Raw genomic sequence first — 20,335 nt, 5'->3', positions numbered from 1 at the left:
ACTGAAGAAGCCACATCAAGACTAGTAGGAGGGATGGTGACCAGGAATAGATATGGAAGCAACCTAAGTGTTCATCAATAGACAAATGAATAAAGAAAATGTGGTACATATATACAATGGAATATTACTCAACTGTGAAAAGAATAAAATCTTGACATTTGCCACAACATGGATAGAGATAAAGGGTATTGTACTAAGTGAAATAAGTCAGACAGAGGAAAACAAATACCATATGATCTTACTTATATGTAGTACCTAAAAAACAAAATAAACAAACAAAACAGAAACAAACTCATAGAGAGCATTTTTGAGCACAATAGTTAATCATATTATAAGAACTACGCATGGTGTCAGATGAGTATTGGACTTAACAGGGTGATCACTTCATAAGTTATATAAATGTCTAATCACTATGGTATACACCTAAAACTAATATAATATTGTATATCAATTGTAATTGAACTACAAAAAGTTATTTTTTAAAACAAGGCAATAAAAATTATTTTTGAATTTTCATTTCTTTTTATTTATTTATTTACTAGAGGCCTGGTGCATGAAATTCCTGCACAGGGGAGGGGGAGTCCCTCAGCCCAGCCTGCACTCTCTCGCAGTCCAGGACCCCTCGGGGGATGTCTGACTGCCGGCTAATCCAGCAGTCGGACAACCCTCTCACAATCCAGGATCCCTCACTCCTTACTACCCGCCTGCTCACTGCTCTTACAGCTCAGTTCGCTGCTCCTTAGCACTGCCGTGGAGGCAGGAGAGGCTCCTGCCACTGCGGCTGCACTCACCAGCTGTGAGCCTGGCTTCTGAGTGGTGCTCCCCTCATGGAAGCACACTGACCACCAGGGGGCATCTCCTGCATTGAGTGTCTGCTCCCTGGTGGTCAGTGCGCATGATAGCGACCAGTCATTCTGGTCGTTCCACTGTGTTGGTCACTTAGGCTTTTATTATATAGATATTGTAATTAATTTGGTTATATAATACATCTAGGACTAGTGTTTACATACCACACAAATACGTATAAATCATTATATTTCAATAAATATTTTAAAATGTCTCTTCAACATTCTGATTGTGTATATACTACTGAAACAATGTTTATAAGATGTACACCAGTTGCCATAATTGAACCAACTTAGAAATAAATTCAAATTTTTAAAAAGGTTATATATCCAATTAGAAAGGATATATGCACCCCTATATTCATAGCAGCACAATTCACCATAGCTGGGATTTGGAAACAGCCTAAGTGCCCATCAGCAGATGAGTGGATTAGAAAACTGTGGTACATCTACACAATGGAATACTACACTGTGGTAAAAAAGGAGCTCTTACCATATGCAATGGCATGGATGGAACTGGAGAGCATTATGCTAAGTGAAATAAGCCAGTCAGAGAAAGATAAATATCACATGATCTTACTCATTTATGGAATATAATGAACAACAAAAACTGATGAACAAAAACAGATCCAGAGACAGAGAAGCATCAATCAGACCGTCAAACCTCAGAGGGAAGGTAGGGGAGGGTGGGGGGTAAGGGGGAGAGGCCAACCAACTTATATGTATGCATATAAGCCTAACCAATGGACACAGACAACAGGGGGGTGAGGGCATGAGTGGGGGGGGGATGAGGGGGTAATGGGAGGATAAGGACACATATGTAATACCTAATCAATAAAGAAATTTTTTTAAAAGGTTATAGATTTTTTCTATTTTAAACTATCAAATCTGAACTGTCAGTATCTCAGCAGCAATTAAATGACTGGGTGATAGCATTTGCCTTCACATGTTAAATCTTTTTGTTAAACTAACAAGAATAAAAATTTTTAAAGAAATGAAATACTAGAGGATTGAAATGTTTTCCCTTTTCAATCTTTATACATGTCCAGAACACAGGAGTCTTTCTATAAATGCTATAGCCAACTGGCTAAAATGCAAATATGAAAACTGCAACCATTAAATCTATATATTTGGTAAATAATATAATTGCTAAGTTACTCAATTCCTTAAATTACTAAACATTCAGTAGTGTGATGGGAATGTATATTACAAATAATGTATTATTTGAACCTAGTTTCCTTTGATCTTATAGAGTATTTGAATTTTATGACTATTACCCATATATATTTTTAAACTGAGTTTATATTTCCAATGTGCTATTTGGCCTAATTAAGAGTCTTAAAATATGAACTATAAAGAGGTTCTAAAAATAAGATACAGTCATAAACTTCTATTATTAATTTATGATCTCAAGTAGCACATACACAAAGGCTACAAGGATAATGTACAAATGAACTGACAATCTAAGTCAATCTGAGCATGTAAACATTCAAGTTTCCTTCTGACTTGCCCTCTAGTTGAAAAGATCAAAGTGACGCCTGGAATTATCATTGCATTGGTTTCAGTCATCCCAGTTTCACAGCGCCCAGTCATTCTGTGTGTTCTATATTCAGTGCAGCTGTTGTTGTGACTCTTGAGATGTTAGACTCACTAATAAGCTATTTTCCAGTCTTTTGGCAAAAATGGGGCTATAAGAGAAATGGCCTGTCTTGATGTGTTCCAGCTGGAAGTAAATATGTTCTCCCATTGAAAAACAGGTCATTGCCGGGAGGTTTCCAAATTTTGCCTAACTGAGCACTGGATTAAGAATTGCTAAAGAACCCGGTGGTTATATGTGATTAAGGAAATAGAGGGATGTAGTGATTCAAGCCCCAGGAAGAGGTTAAGAACTCTTAATTTCAATCCCAGGTTTCCTTGCTAACACGTTTTACAACCTTGAAAACGCCACTTAGCCTTTGGCTGTGCTTCCATAGCTTTAGCCCTAATTATTTAATATTTATTGAAATCTCATAAAGAACTGGTTCCTGAAGAGAACATAAAGCAAAAACAACTAGCTCTGTTACTCCAGGGTTTATTATATAAGGACCCCATTAGCAGTATTTCACAGCCTACCATTTTGAAAACCCATTCTGCACTTGACTAGAAAAAGATCATTCAATATTTAGAGAAAATTTATTAGTAATTTTTCAACAGGATGAAATAGAGCAGATGGAATTGGCTTACATTTTTGACCCAGTACACAATTCCAGGAAGTCCTTGGTTCAGAACAAAGTGAAGGCCTTCATTAAAATCTGATTACTGGAGTCTATGCTATGAAGATGGACTGAGAAAACAGCCTAAATATGGGGGCAGTTGTAAGGTCTTATTTCTTTGGTTTTGACATAGTTTGGATTTGATGTTTGTTTGGTTATTTTTCAAAAAAAGTTTGTCAGACTCTCAAACTTTAGTGGGAAGGTGAGGGCGGGGGAGGGTGTGAGAGATCAACCAAAGGACTTGTATGCATGCATATAAGCATAACCAATAGACACAGACACTAGGGGCTGTGAGGGCATGTGCTGGGGGTGGGGGCGGGCGGGAGGGCGTCAATGGGGGAGAAGGAGACATATGTGATACTTAAAACAATAAAAAAAAAAGTTTGTGTTGAAGGCAAGGGAAAATAGTGCTCCCCCTTCACAACGGCCTAGAGGGGTCTCCTTTGTGTTGAATGCACACCCAATTTTCCTCGACCTATGTTGCCAACATTCTTTGTCCTAATCTAACGAACTGTTTGTGTGGATAGAGTTGCTAAGAATATCTGGGTCTGCCACTGTGAATAGTCACTGACATTTTCAATATTCAACATGACACCATGGTGCTACTGCTTATCCATGGGCATGTATGACTGATTGGTTTTCCCTGCAGTGAGGAACTGTTTTCAGCAGCAAATTATATAGGCCAGGATCTTTAAAGCAGCTATGAGAGGGTGGGGGTTTTTTTCCTTTTGTTTTTCTTGGAATCCTTGTTTTAAAATGTGGTTCCATGATTACTTATCCTAGCCTCAAAAGCCATGGAAAATGTTACATTTGAAGAAGATGACATAAGCTGGAAAGCATTTAACCAGTTAGTCGAATCAGTTTTTGAATCAATATGTAAGTACTAGAGGCCCAATGCATGAAATTCGTGCAAGAGTAGGCCTTCGCAGCCCTGGCTGCCTCTGCCCTCGCAGCCCCAGCTTCGTCTGGAAGGTCGTCTGGATAGTTGTTCTGCTGTTCGGCTATTTGGTCAATTTGCATATTATGCTTTTATTATTATAGATAATATACAAGAAGATATTTTCTCTCTCATTTTATGTGTATGCTTTACATTTTTGTAAGAAATATGCAATGTAAAGATGGAAGTAAATAAAGGTAGGAAAGAGTTAACATATCTAGAGCCATCAAACTGCTTTTGCTCACATTATTATATCCTTGAAAACCCATCAAATTAGTCCCTATTACTTCAAACTATATAAGTATTTGTGCAAGAGCTAGCCTGCAGGTTTTTACTTTAGAACTATCTGTGAAAAAAATAACAGTAATAATAGATTGCAGTCAGTAAATTTATCCAGGGTTATTAGAGAATAAGTGCCATATAGATATATTTAAGAGCCTAAATTTTTACTGAACATCATTTCATATTTTCATGATGACTGTTAGCACTGTAAAAATAATTAACTATTGCACTATGCTTTAATACAGTAGTAACCTCATGGCTATCAGATGTTTGCCCCTACACTAAATGGCCCCAGGCTGCTTTATAATGGGGGATTCTACAGCCTCAGACTTCTCTACCTTTCACTGTGAGCTGTCATTTTTAGTATTTGGACTCTCTCACTCTATCTCAAAACCACCTTTGTTTCTAAGGTAGAGGTGGGGAAATAACCAAACTTCTTATAAGTTTGGGCTTTCCGCTGGCTTTAATTTCATTGGAAGAAGACTCACTAGACAGGATGATGAATTGTGAAATGATGGAACAACAGAACAGAAAATAATTAGACAAGTGCACAAATTATGTTTTCTGCTGGTAATGTATACCAGCTGTTATTTCCTATCTGATCTTTGTACAGCTTGTTTTCTCCACATGCTATGATCTTGTCTTTACCAGACCTCTTCTGCTTTATTCTACTTCTACACTTTACCAATGAAATTTCACATCCTAATCCTATACCCTCAGAGTGCTACCCACTTTCCTATGGACATCTGCTAGCCCTGTGGGTTAGAGTTTCTATTCCAGTCATACATACAGGTCTTGGATGAAATTGTAACAGTTTCCCTGGGTTCAAGCCCAGCTCATTTGGAACACTAGTTATAACTAGTAGCTGTAGCTCCTAATTGTTCTCATTCTTCTAATGTTAAAACTGAGCCTTTGCAAACCTCATTAGAGAAAATCTCATGACTTATCTATAAGATCCTGCCATGGCAGAGAGTTCAGTTATTAGCTTCTCATGTAGTCCAATGAGTCAAGGCAGGCTGTCCCTGAGGAAGCTGCCACCACCTCAGCACACAGAATAACACAGCCAAGGAAATTTCAAACTGCTATTCATCACCCATGTAAGAAAAATACTTCATGACCTTCAAAGTGGGCTTTTGTCCATTAACACAGCTCTCTGACAATGCTCAACACATTTACTCGTGGTGGATTTGACTCTTGGCTCAATGAAATCTAAAGGAAGTTAACTAGAAACGCAGAAGGGCAGTTTTTATTGCTTATTTCTGTGGGAGCCTAGAGAATTTGCTTAGGAATCTAAGTCCTTTGGCCTGAAGTACTCAACCTGTCACTAACACACACAGCAAGTTCATAGACTGGCAAAGACTGCACAGATCTACTCCCCCAGGGGAAATCATATCTGTTTGTCCTACTGTGCAGAGACATATTTAATAGCAGCCCTATTCTTTAAAATTAGTGTCTGTTTCATGACTAGTTTCACAGGATTATGTGTGACCATTAAATCAATATACCCCTTTGCAGAGGGCAGTACTCACTTCACTTTCAAAAGTTAAAGTTCTTTAAAACCATATTCTTTTCCTCTTTCAGAACACCAAGTCGGTTAGAACTGTTAGAATCACCCTCAAATGATTATATTTTATAATGTGTTTTCACATTGAGCAAAGGCAGGAGTGGGGAAATGAGCCAAAAGCTCTCCATCCGTATGAAACCGTAAGAAGCCTAACTAAAGAGGTCATCTATCCAGAAGCTAAGGCTGCTTCAGAGGGCTTAGCTCAGAGTCCATCCTTTGGTCGACTACAGAGTGGGCTCTGTCTTCACCTAGGGTCAGTGTGTGCCAGGGGTCAAACCCGACACTGAAAGTAGAATAATTACTCATTCAATACCTGACTCCACATCGTGAAACGTCCCTCTAAATTATGCCTGGGTCATCAGAAACCATATCCATATGTCCCTGGTGCTCCTCCTGCTGAACGCCTCTTCCCTGTCTGCCTGCCTTTTCTGAAGCCCTGGGCAGACCATGCAATGGACTAGCTCAGCGCCATCTCCCCACTGTCTCTAAAGAATGGAAAATCTTCCTTTCAACTCTAACACCCACTCCCGCTTCCCTGCCCTTTTTCTCCCAAGCAATGTAATTCAAGCTGAAATACAGAGCTGCTCACTTTTTTTTTCCCTTTTCTTTTTTTGTTCCTGTTGCATAAAAACTGAAAGGGAGAAACAAAGGCTCACGTGAACTCTAGAGATTAATACCCCTTCTGGTCCCAGCTGTCAGATTTATTTCTTCTTTGTAGCTAAATCAGGTCATTACGCTCCAAATCTTTATTCCAGATGAAAGATTTAAATCTCCACAGAACTTGGGGAGTTTGGGGGAGGGAGGGAGGGAGGGCATATTAAGCTGTACATAGTAATTGGCTGTAGTTTTATCTGGATGTTTGTATGGCGGCTGCTATCAAATTCCGATAAACTTTTATTGACCCCTTTCACTTTCCGGAGTCCCTGGGAATCCCAGCAATCAACTGCGTTGTCCCAGCACTCAGACTTTTGTGCTCAATTATAAACTCTCTCCACATCTAAGCTGTCATGTTTCTACAGCGCTACTTTAAACAATCAAAGAAATTAAAAGATCCTTTGGGTTGCTTTGTAATAATAATCGTAATTTTAAAAGTTACTATAACTCAAGCATTTGTCCTTGACGTGTTCTGAATTATTTCTTAAGAATTTTAAAAAAAGAAAAAGAAAAGGCAGACATAATGGAAGGCTTAGAGATCCCATTTAGCTGCTTAAAATCAAAACCAAAGAACAGCAGTGGGAGCAGAAGTCTGAAAAGGCATTAAGTCATCAAAATCACCACTCAGTGAAACAGCTTTGGAACAGATGTCTCTCCCATCATCTTTATCCCAAGGACCCGGGAGGGGACATTAAATATATTAATAAAGATAATAAAGCAAATAGCCTTAGGTCAGTACCGCTTTCCCATATAGGTATTCCTCAGGCAGACTTGTTAAATGGTCCCAAAGCACCCCTCGTAGTTTTTGCTTCATGTAGCAAACTTATTTTCTCAGTATTTCAGGGATAAAATGATGATGCTGAGCACTGAGCCCTAAATCAAGATACCTTTGTTGTACCTGTAGAAAATGAGGGTGTAAAAACTCATATAGGCCTAGTTAGGTTAAAGGGAGCCCACTTTTGTTCAGGAGCCCCTCCACACACACACAAATCCAGATTTCTGCAGCCTTTTTGTGTTCCAACTTCCAGGAGGCAGCAATCATTATGATTCTATGTGGATGGCACCCCAGAGCTATGCAATGCAGGGCCCTGGATTTAAGGCCCTTTGGAAATGTCCACTTGCCATATTGTGAATCATGTTTCCTTTCCAACCTTCCAACCTCAAGACAGGTTGGTTCTATATTCAATTGTTTCAAGAACAGAATACTCCTCTGAAGGAGGAAAGGGGGAGCCTTCAAGGAGTGGAAGAAAAGTTCTTGGGTCAAAGCACTTATGTCAACAGTCCTGTGAAAGCTGCTGGGAACCTGCCATAAATGTTTGAAATCCTGACTGAGAGAAAGGCTCGAAACTAGGGCTGCCCCTGGTCATAACCTCAAGGCCCCATCTGACAAAATTATCTTTGACCTGCTCCTGTCATAATGTCTGAAATTGCCCCCTCTGAAGACCTCCTCCTTGTTAAGTGCATCTCCTCCAAAGGTCCCTATTTAAATGCTAATGTTTTGCTCACCCAATATCAGTCATTAGTTTATCACATTAGCCTCAGTCACCCAGGGAAAATAGAACTTGGTCGGGTAAGCACTAATGAAAGACAAGGTGAAAGGGATGTACCAGAACATGTGTAGGGACCAGAGATGTGAGTGGTGGTGGTTAAACAGAGTTTACCAGGGTGGGCAGCTAGAGTGACAGGCAATACATGAATACTCCCCCTCTCAGAACTGGGGTACACAACATGCTTCCTGGAGGAGGGTGCTTTAAAAGGAAGATTAGGGGATACTTTAAATAAGTCTTATTGACTCCATTATAGTTTTATCTAGAGCTGGTCCTAGTTGGGTCTAAGTAAATCCAATAAACAAGACAGAAAATACTAACCCTAATCCTAACAAAAAAGATGGTCCAAAAGTCCATATGCCTGCAGAAGAAAACTCAGCTAGGAATTTGAAGCACGCATTTGGCCCTTGCCATTTAAGATGATCCACTGCAAACTAGGCCAACTCTGTTTGACAGAATGACAGCTATTCCCACAGTGGCTTTGGGATGTTATTTGAAAATCAGTTTATTTATTTTTTAAAGGCAACATCCATTGTTAGGCTTGTTTTTCTTTCAGTTAATCTAAATGGGACCATCCTTATCTGCAAGGACACATACCTTTTTGTGGAGCTTTCTGCAATGTACAGATGTGTTGTGTGGTAATGATCTTTGTGGTTAAATTGAGATGTTCTGTACTACAAAAGCCTATGTGCACAAAAAGCCTGGATTAGCTGCAGGAAAGAACTATTCACTGGGTGCCTAAAAGCACAGAATGAATAGCACAAGATGGCATAATGTTTGTGCAACCTATTTTTCAAACATATTTAAATCCATCTTGTTTTATTAATTTTTTAAGTGATACTTAGTCTCAACATGCTCAAATATCTCCCAGAGGGAAAAGTGGTCTACAAGAAAGCTTTTGATCTTCATTCACTTTCAAGCATCTGCAAATTATAAGACCTGTTGGGGAGATAGTTGGCTCATTTGTTGGCTGAGAGGCACTTTTGTTTTCAACAGGAAGAAAAATGTTTGTTTAAATTTGGAGGAATCTCCTAAATGTAGGAAATAGTAATGTCTCTGTATAAATGAAAATGTGTGAGTTTAGGTATTTTCCATTGGCTGGTCACTGGGGGAAAAAAATCAGAATACTCAATTAATAAGGCAGTAACACGGTATCCTTCAGAGTACATCTGTGTTCAAGAAAGCATCTTTGCACTTACGGCATGACCTGCTGGAGGTGAGAAAGTTTGTTCCTGGGCAGGAGGAAGATGACCTGCTGAGATAGAATTGTGTAGTGTTGGTGAAGACAAAGCTTTCTGGTCAAACTGACTTAGACATAATTTCTAGTTCTAACAGTTTCTACATTGAAACTGGAGAATTCCCTTAATTCATCTGAGCCTCACAGTATCTGCAAAATTGGTAAAATAATAGTCTCTTCTTTATAAGATTCTTGTTAAACATTAAAATGAGGTAATGCCTATAAATGGCAGTGCACATATAATGCATAATACCTGTCACATGATAAGTATCCAATAAATGACAATAACCTGTCACATCATTATTCATCCTGGAAATTTTAATCTTAGGCTACATCTCTATCAAGCCCTTGATATGGACATTTTTGGTCAAAACATTTTTGTGCAGTGAGGTCATTTAAGGCAGGGAATTATTTACAATTAGAAACAATATAAGCATTCTCAGATGCTAGTGTAACTTTCATAAGTGAGTTCTTGTAGTTGCACATAAAATATTTGAATCAGTCATTTCTCCAAGCTCTGGGAAAGAGCTAGGGATACGCACCCTTAAGCACAGCATCTAGACAGGAGTCATCAAGTCTCTTTACTAATGGTTGCTTCAGAGGTGTCCGAGATACCTCTGAACTACCTATGAACTGAAATCAGTTTGTCACCGAGAGAGACAGAGATAACTTGAAAAGGTTACTGTCATGTGTGGCTAAACTCCTGATTTCCAGCTAGTGTGCTGTGAACATCTTAACAAACAAGAAAATCACTGATTCAGTCATTCCTCTTCTCACCAAAACCATTTTCCATCTGTCAAAGAGACATAATCTCAACACGGTTTGTTGAGCATGGACAAAGACGAATAATCTTTGGTGTCCCTGTTATTCACTCGCTAAGTAAGTCAAAGGACAATGCCAAACAAACAGCCCTCAGCTGGTGTTTCTTGTTCAGATCTTATAGATTTTGGGGAATGTCTAAATCATTAAGAAAAAAATCATAAAGTCCATTTCCTATAATTGTATATATAAAGAAACATGCCCCAAAGAGGTTAAGGAATTCACCTGAAGTCAGAAGGCTCGTTATGGGCAAAACTATTTAGAAGGCATGGTCCCTGATAGTCTATCCAAGCCTCCTTCTACTCTCTGCATATACGACTTTAGAAAAGAAGAGAAGTTTGCATCTTTTTTTATTTGTTACTCTTAGAAAATCTCATTTTTTGACTGAACTCAAAGGTAGAAGCTCTCAGAGAGGACAGCCTGCGTCTCTTGGCAATCTGTTCCTGGCATTTATCTTTGGCCTCCTTCATTCTCTTAGCCAAAAGTTTAGCCTATCCTGTGGCATCTTCCTTATTTTTTTAGCATGCTGTTTCTTCAGAGCAATATGCCTATGTTTGTGTCACAGGACGCATGGAGTAGTAAGATGCTGAATCTTGGGTGCTCCAGTCCTAGGTTTCTTACCTTCTTTATTTGGGGGCTTTCTCACAACGTTTTGAAGGACATCATCTTTAGAGAAATTAAAGTAGTGGACTCTGCTAGCTCTTTTGGGATCTTGGCAACAAGGCACAGAAGTATCAGTGAGACCAGGAATATCTTTCTCCCCTTTTTTCAAAGTGACCAAGTTAAAAACACTCCAATTGGCATTCACAATGCAACCCCAAACAGATTTGCGCTTTTTTTCTCCAGTCCTTCTTGGTTTATAACAGAAATGTCCTTATTCAGTAGCAGGCAGTCACAACCATGGGTCAAGGCACCCTGCTTCGTGGGGAAACCTAGTTTCAAATCACACAACCCTTCCATTCTTCACCCAGAGCTTCGGCAGCAAGTTCTGTGGCCATACACTTCTTATAAAAGGTACAGAGTTTGTATTCATCATCCACTTCAATCAGTTTCTGGCAGCCAGTGGCTGGGAAAGAGATGTTTAACTTCATCCTGAAGCAGCTGACAGCCTTGGAGGCGCCATGAAAAAGAACTGCTTCTCTTCTGATCCCAACGTACATGAGTCAAAAGGCGGATTTTCACGGGGAGTTGCAAATCAGACCACTCTACTGAAACCAGTAATTTTATCCAATGTTTATTAAAACTAATCAAGCCATGCTACCCTGTTAACTTCGCCTAGTATCCTTGGTATACTGTGGTCTAATAATAACATAAAAGATTAAAAATCTATTTCAGCAATGAGACAAGCCAGACTATGCAGAAATGCACAACTTGAATCCAATTTTTAATTATAATGTTCTTATGGTAAATTTTTTGAAAAAAAAATTACTTTTTCAGGTTTTCTCCAGTTAGCCCAGTTCCTTCCTCAATCACTTTTGTGAGATCTATACACACACACATACACACATACACACACACACACACACACACACACACACACACACTTCCCCATCCCTCCCTTGTTTCTGCCAGGAATTGCACATTGCACTAATTTCAATAACACTTCTGCAACAAGGACAGCTGTTTTTGTTTGTTTGTTTGTTTGTTTGTTTTACTTCTGATATGTAGTAAAGAAGGAAGAAGTCAGAGCCTTTCTCAGTACAGTGAAAAGCTACTCAGCTACTTCTCAGAGCTGGGAAGGTGTGTGTGTAGGAGGCTGAAGAGAATTAAAACATCAAACAAGAATTTGTCTGTTCTCTATCAGTGTGAAAACTAATATAGAACTGGAAACCTTGCTTCACGCTTCTTTACCCCAGTGCCTGCAAAGCTCACATAGTACCCTATTACTCAAACAGAGAATGAGATGGCCTGAGGGCATTCTGCCAGGGAGTCAGGAGCAAGGCAAGACCGAATTCAAGCTTCCCTGGTACTGAAGACGACCATTAGCTTCCACTATTTCTGACTTTTCCACGCTTGCTATCTAATTATGTCACATCTTAAAAATGCAGCGAGAGAAAATTCCATTTCAGCTCTAATAATAGAAATGGGTAATATTTACCACTTCAACAGACTGTGCTGTGTTGTGAATGAAGGCTGCCTCTTCAGCTACATCATAGAGATGAAGTTGCTTTGGCAATAGTAGAGCATGTGGGAATTAGAAACCTAAGTAGACTATGGGAGTGATATGATTTTAAGAAAGTAATTTAATATAAATAGTGATGTTAAATGGCAATCTCACCCATAAAAAATTGCATGTTGGAAAGGCAACTAAATGTCTATATAGGGGGAGGGGGAAAGGCAATTTTAAAATGTTATTTTGAAGTATATTAGTGGCACTGAATCCTACTCTATTGAAAGATCAGATCATTTTCCCAAACAAAAGTATAGTCTATAAATAGTAATAGCAATATGCTGCATTCGTCAAAAATAGGAGGAAATGCCAAGATGTCCTTGAGCCACAAATGTAAACAAAATCACCGAATTCTGTATGAAGCACAACCAGTGTGGGAGAGCAGGAAGGAACAGCCTTAATGAAAGTTTTAATAAAGGGGTCTGAGGAGGAACACTGCATCTTCTCTGCTTGGCTTTTCTCCCTGTTTAAGTCCACGATTTGCTGCAGATTTCAGATTTCCAACATGGTCATTAATGTATTTCCCCATCAGGTTTCAACTAGGAAGTTGCAAGTGGACACTCACCTTGAGGAAGTTAGAGATGCTTTGAGCACATTAGAAACAATCCACTTTTTTTTTCTGGGTCACAGTTAAGGACAGACAATATCAGCTAGTGCAAAGTGCACAGTCTGCCTGGGGGTGGGGAACAGAGGAATGATCTTAAATTTAAAAGGGGCAGCAAATTTGCAGCAAATAAACTTCTTGAGATACCAGTAAAGTTCAAGAATTGAGAAAGGATATGATCTAAGAGGAAGAGCAATTGATTAAGTTCTGAGCTAATTAATACTTAACAAACCTTTATTGTGCCACGATGTGTCCTAACAGTTGAGTTGGGGCTAGCTAGGAAGCAACTGCCAGGACCCCAAAGTCAATTAAATTAAGCCTTAAGTCCCCTCAATGTCACTGTCTTCCGTGAGTCTCCTTTGAGATGTGGGATAAGTGGGATAGCAGACTTCCACTAAAAGGTGTCCCCCAACTTATCTTGGATCTTGACCCACTGCAGCCTGCTATCTGGATCCTCCCTCAGTTGGTGCAGCCTCCCTAGGTCTCTGATACAATATAGTGAGCAAAGAAAGCATGTCTCATTACAGAACCTTAGGAAAAAGTGTCACCACCACGATACACAGAGGCCTTATGGGAGAAAATTTGTAGATGTCTACATCAAAATCTGTGATATATACATCATGTTCTTGTCATTACGTTACCTTGCATATTTTAAATGCACCATAGTTTAAATAAGTGCCAAATTGTCTAGCTATTACATACTGCCAAATATGCCTTAAGTAGAAAAGGACTGTGCAATTTTTAATCTAGAGAAACCATGAAAAACTTCATTTTTCTAAGTATAAAGTATGGAAGGTAGGATGAAAGAGAGCGTTTCACTTGATTATAAGCTTTAAAATATTTTTTAAAAAATAAGACACTCTAAACCAAGAGTTTGTGAATGTATACATCATTTTAAGGAATAATCCAAAAGCAAAATATTTGAAGAACATGGAATTCCACCGTAGTGTGACTATCAGATTTTTCCTGGGAGCAAACCATTTTCTAGGAGTGGAAGATACTCAAAGGCTCTGACTGAATGTCTAAGAGGAGTAGAGAAGAAGCAGCACTCTTTAAAGAAAGGAGTTGTGGTGGCGAGAAAAGGTGAAAGAGATGTATGTGGTGGAGACAATGCAGAAGAAACTGTCTATTTCATAGTTTTGCCCATGGTCCCATGTAGCAGCCATGAGAACCCACACTGCAGACATCCTATGACAGGGAGTGAAATTGATCCAGGGCTCCAGCTGCTGTTCTATGAAATCCTCCTGAGCCTTTGCCTCAAGGCTGTACCTCCCACAGGCAGCTGCCTGTCAGAGACCTTGCGCAGCAGGGGGCTACTCAGAGGGATGGGTTCCTGGTTCCTGGGAGACAAGAGACTCCTTTATTGTCCAACTTGGACTCTAGGCCTTGGGGAACCTTCCATAGACCACAGGGCATTCTAGGATGCTTCCACCCAACCTTTTCTCCCTCCTTCACTCACAGTCAGGCTTGCCTCGGGGTCTGACAATTCTCCCAGCCTTTCTGAATCCCTCTCTATTTCCTTTCATAGGCATCTCCCCTAATAAAACCCTAGCACATTCAATTGTCTTGCTCTCTGCCAGAAAAGAGTGTGAAAGTGACCTAGACATCAGAAAGATTTCTTTGTTTCCTGCAAGCCTCACCTTACCGTACATGTGCAAGTTTTCTCTCCATTTTTTTTTCTCCAGAAAAACTGCATGGAGTATTAAAAATTCTCCTGGGTGAATTTACCTACCTTGTGAACTACTCACACCTACTTGGAAGACAATTTTTGAGAACACTTTGAAAAAGCACTCTAACCACACACAGTAAGGCAGTTTATGCAGAGACAGTTCATGCAGTCAAATTCTCATCAAATGTTGGAAATCGGGTCTTGGTTTGGGTGCCTTCTTTTTAATATTTTAAAGCTTATAAATCAAGTGAAACACTCTTTTTCATCCTAGCTTCCACACTTTACACTTAAAAAAACGAGGTTTTTCGTGGTGTTCTGTAGGTTATAAATAGCATAGCCCTTGTCTATTTTCCGCATATTTGGCAGTGTGTGATATCTATTTGGCATTTGAATTTCAACTATGGTGCATTTATAATATGCAAGATGACATAAGCCATAAGCTGGGCTTCTAAACTGTGGCTTTTTATGAATGATATTTAAAATAATGTATCAGGAGGTTAATACCCCACCTGAAATTGTCTCTATGTCTCTTTCTACACACAATTGGTTTGATTGTTATGATTGTCAAGATAAATCAGTAAAGAGTTGAGCCAATTGTGCCTTTAGACACAGCTTTAAATATTCCTACAATAGATGAAAAATGAAAAGGTTAAGCTAGAAAACTTCTAAGGTTTCTTGCAGCTTTAATAACAGGATTCTCTGTTTCTATGGTGTAATCTGGTCAGATATGTTCACAGTTCTCCCTCCAAAACTATGAGTTCCCTTTCGTGAAATCTGAGTACAATGGAATATCCTTCTCTAAACACATTCAGCAACCATGATTCCAGTTTTAATATATAGGGACTGCTAGGCGACTGCTTTAACTAGACTCGTCAGATGATCAAGAACCACAGCATTGCCTCTGAGAAGGAACAGATTCCTCTTGCCTCCCTCCTTCTTTCTGTTGCTGCTCTTGGGGAATAAGAATGGGAAAATTAGAAGGGCTGGCATACTCTAAAAACAACCCAACACAATCTTCCCTAAAGATCACTTTCTGCAACCAATGCAGAAAGTACATTCTAAAGGGTCTTGCCCATTGAACAGTGGCATTTAACTATGCTTAATCATCAAAGTCTCCCAAAGCCACAAATGCACAACTAAACTCAAACTTTAACTTAAATGATGAAAGTATAAAGAACATTAGATTTGAGTAGGAGTCAAAAATGTCTGCCCCTCCTTCCTAGCCTCCTCCAATATCTAAAAGATACCAAGTCTTACAGATGTTATGTCTTTACATTTCTAAGACCCAACATCACTTTTTCATATCCTTAGCTTAAATTCAAACAATTCTCCCCTTTCCTCCAAACTGGTCTCCTCTTAAAATATCCAAATTCTTTACAAAGGCCTTCAGTGTCCTATGTGATCTTGTTCCTGCCAGTGTCTCATTCTCTACCTCTGCCACTCGCCTACTATGCTCATAGTCTCTGGCCTTTCTATTCTTAGAACCCAATATGTTTATTTACTCCGTAATTTAATATAAATCTCATGACAGCTCTGTGAGTTCTGTGTTATCCCCATTCTCCTGGAAAGAAAATGTAGGTTTACAGAGGTGAGATAACTTGTCTACAACCATTCATCTAGTAGAGTCAACATGAAACCAGACTCCAATAATTTGATTCCAGAACTCTCTCTCTTAACCACTGCACTCTCTGCCTCCAGACTCACCTGAGTGAGACCAATTAGGAAACTGTGATGCTAGTCCTGGTCTGAGCTGAAAAGGTGGCCCTGAAAAGGTTAGTAAGAATAGCTAGGAAGCACATTTCAGAATAACATGCGACAGTTCTTGAGCCAACTAAATATAATAGTTACCCCAGGATAATCTCAACTTCAAATGTTCTTTCCAATGACCTATTTGGGCACTTGTATTTTATAGACTGTGAGTTCTGAAAATATGGTCCTTGTAAAACTAAAGTATACATAAAAGTCAAAAATAAACCCTAAGTGTAGCATACAACAAACTCCAGTATTCATTTTATATGATTTCATATCAGATTTAAAACCAATAAAAAGGTTTATATGGAATAATTACACAAACACACACATACACACTCACATAGATACATCCTCCAGCACAGTTTCAGTTTCTTTTCACACATACTGTAACAAATAATCTTAAGGTTCATTGAAAGAAAACATGTGCACAACTGCGTATAAAGTTAGCTTTTCTCAGCCCTTCTGGCTTTTAGTGCCAAAAGATCAATATCATATATAATAAAAGCCTAATATGCTAAGTGTCCGGCCATCCAGTTGTCTATTTAACCAATCAAAGTATAATATGCTAATGATATGCTAAGGCCACTCAACTGCTCACTATGCCATGCACTGACCACCAAGGGGCAGATGCTCCAACAGGTAAGTTAGCTTGCTGCTGGGGTCTGGCTGATCAGGATTGAGTGAGATGGGCCAGATATGCCCTGGAGCCCTCCTGTGGTCCTTCTCCGGCTGGCCAACCTCCCGCATTCCTCCCTGGCCCCGATCGTGCACCGGTGGGGTCTCTTGGCCCGGCCTGCACCTCTCGAAATCTGGGACCCCTCAGGGGATGTCAGAGAGTCAGTTTGGGCCCAATCCCACAGGCCAGGCAGAGGAACCCCGCTAGTGCACAAATCCGTGCACTGGGCCTCTAGTACAATAATAAAAGTGATTGTGAGAATGTCTAATTGGGTCTTGTTTATACTCTAGACATTTTCTCAATCACTTTTATTATTGTATATAGGTCTTTTGGGGCTAAAAGAATGAACAAACTCAAGACTTCACTTCCCCTAAAGGTATCCACATCCTAATCTCAGAATTTGTGAATATGTTATGTTACATGGCAAGGGGGAATTAAGGTTCCAGGTGGAATTAAGGTTGCTAATCAACTACCTTGAGATGGGGAGATTATCCTGGATTATCTGGGTGGGTTCAATGTAATTATCAGGATTTTTATAAGTAAAAGAGGGAAGCAAGAGAGTCAAAGTGATGAGATATGAGAAAGATAAATTCTCCCCTGGAGCCTCTGGGAAGGAACACAGCTTTGTCTGAGACTCATTTAAAACTTCTGACCTTCAGAACTATAAAATAATAAATATGTGTTGTTGTAAGCCACTAACTTTGTAGCAATTTGTTATATCAACCATAGGAAACTAATACATCCTGCCCTATCATCTGAACAGGAGGAAATTTTGGACTTAAAATTCTAAAATCTCACCCAGAAAATGGCGGAGGTATAGACGGACGTGTCCTGTGCCTTGTCCTGGAGCAGATAAGGGTGAGCAGCTGAAACGGGTAACATACAGCCCGAATAGGCAGAGGATATTCAACTGAGAAGAGACAGTCTGCAGCTGGGAAAGACAGAGAACTCCCGGAAAAAGGGGACGGTTGGAGACTGCGGCTGAAATCTCTCCAGGTGCGCCGGCTCAGCCGCGGAGACCGCACCATCTTGAGTGGCTGTTACCGGCATCCAGAGATCAGCTACTAACCTGGAAACAAGGGATCTCAAGCAGCGCGACTGCGTGAACTCAGAGGAGCACTGCTTCTTCTCACGGAAAGGTTAGACTTCCCCTAAAGGTGCGGTTTGCAATTCAGGTTGGAGAGAGGACCGCGCACAGGGTGAAATCTGTGCCCCACAGAGTCCTGGCTAGCCTGGGTGAGGGGCTGATGGCTGTTTGCAGGCTGGCCACAGCCCCTTCAGGGTGGGGGTCCCCACTGGGGGGCCTGGACAGCCTGGGTGAGGGGCTGAGGGCTGCTTACAGACTGGTCAAGCCCCCCAGCAGGGATCTTCACCCCATGGGGGTGTGGCCAGCCTGGGTGAGGGGCTGAGGGCCATTTTCAGGCTGGCCACACACCCCCGGCGACCGAAGCTCCCAGCCTCTCCTTTTTTACTTTTTTCTTTTTTTCTGGGATGTATTTATCTTCTATAATTGAAACTTTGTAGTCCAGGTCTGGCCAGGGCAGGTGGGAAGCTTGGCTTCCTCCATCGCCAGGGGTAACCCAAGCCTCCTGCTTGCTCCAGCTCTGTGGCCACTGCCATCTTAGTTGAGTTAATTTGCATACTTGCTCCTGATTGGCTGGTGGGCGTGGTTTGTTAGCATGGCTTGGGTGTGGCTTCAGCGTAGCAGAGGGATGGTTAATTTGCATGTTTCTCTTTTATTATATAAGATGTTAATCTTCCTTCCTAAGTTCTAAGAGCTGGAGCTATACCATACTCAGCTACTGACAGGTGCTTTGTACATAGTAGGTGAGTAATAAATATTGGTTTGACTAACAACCTAGATGGTTATGGAAGGCTTCTTGAGGAGATGACATTTGAGTTAGATCTCAAAGGATGAATAGGAATTTGCTAGGCCACGGCCAATATGGGGTGTAGGGATGATAGGCAGGAAAAACGACACATGCAAAGGCAGACAAGCATGAGAGTTCCAGTACTTTTGTTAGTGGAAGCAGGAATTCAGTGTGATTGCATAGAAAAGTAGATGTACTCACTTCTTACCACTTGAAAATTCAAATTAGACAATAATTTATGAGTAAGAAATCCAAAAGCCAGTGTGAAATTAATAGTTGGGTGTTTAGTGAATTGTGACAAAGTAGACTTAGACTTTTTCAAGTCTTTAGCCCATAGCTACCTTGTAATAAGTGTAGACTAAAGTTTCTCTAATTTTTTCCTAATCTAGAATATTGTGATATTTTGGCTTGTGGGGCCCTTAGAGATAATTTAACTGAAGACTGCTTTGGTCAGATTAAGGAAATTAAGATCCATAACACAGAGTTAGTTAATGCAGAAATGAGACTATAATCCAGTTGTTTTAACTCACAGCCTGGTGTCATTACCACCACACAGAAATTACACAGCCACATTTCATCCTCTCACCCTGACACAAAGCAAGCAGTAGCCCCACAATATGTCCGTTACTAACCTCCAATCACCTTATAAAACATACAGGAAGAAGACTCTGTCATGAGTTCTCTGGCTATGTATGAAAAGAACCATCAATGCTATCCAATACAAAACAACCATCCTAAGTCTTAAGAAAGAGTAACAAACTTTGACAGAGTTATTTTAGTGATACAGTGTGATATGAATTCCTACTTTTGCAAGCACAACACAGGGCAAGTTCTATGCAGTAAATTCAAACGACATTGTAGCACATATCTGATTTCCATCCTGAATCAACCACTCTGTAGCTGGGTGATCTAGAGCACCTCATTTAACCTCTCTGAGCCTGTTTTTTAATTTTTAAAATTCAGGTGTTGGATCTCCAAGGTCTTCTTCAGCTCTATGTTTTACATGTGACTTAACTGAGTTAGAAGAGAGAGAAAAAAAAGAACAAATTCCCACTTGGACAGAGGTTTACTCTTCTTTCTCCACAGTCAAACCAATAATCCTAATGATATTTCTCTTTCAATCTATAAATCTGCCATACTAGACATAAGTCATATGCCCCCAAATTGAGACTAGTTCTATATCCTTTAGAGAAATTCTGTTTGACTAACTGTTGTACCAGTGTCCTATCCATCTTGTACCAGCAACTCCAAGATTCAAGACATCTGTGTTTTATCAGGGGGCATCTTACTTTGCAAGCCACAGTGTCTTCATCACTAACCCACAACCATTTTTTTACATTAAAAGTATATTGACTTCCCCAGGTACAAATGGGACAGAGCATATGTATGCTTTGTCCACCTTTGTATTATCTTCCTTCAAAATCTCTGGGGCCTTGGAAATAAAAAAGAGTCTAAT

The 20,335-nt window shown here is 40.0% G+C and overlaps 1 pseudogene; it reads right to left on the bottom strand.

The window, feature by feature from the left end:
- Window positions 1-10,487: 10,487 nt before the first annotated feature.
- On the bottom strand, window positions 10,488-11,228 carry LOC102433674 (annotated as a pseudogene).
- Window positions 11,229-20,335: the final 9,107 nt, after the last annotated feature.

The sequence above is a fragment of the Myotis lucifugus genome, unplaced genomic scaffold (assembly GCF_000147115.1).
Source record: "Myotis lucifugus unplaced genomic scaffold, Myoluc2.0 scaffold_96, whole genome shotgun sequence".
NCBI lineage: Eukaryota > Metazoa > Chordata > Mammalia > Chiroptera > Vespertilionidae > Myotis > Myotis lucifugus.
The sequence above is the reverse complement of the archived record's forward strand: the minus strand, read 5'-3'. Positions and strand labels throughout refer to the sequence as shown.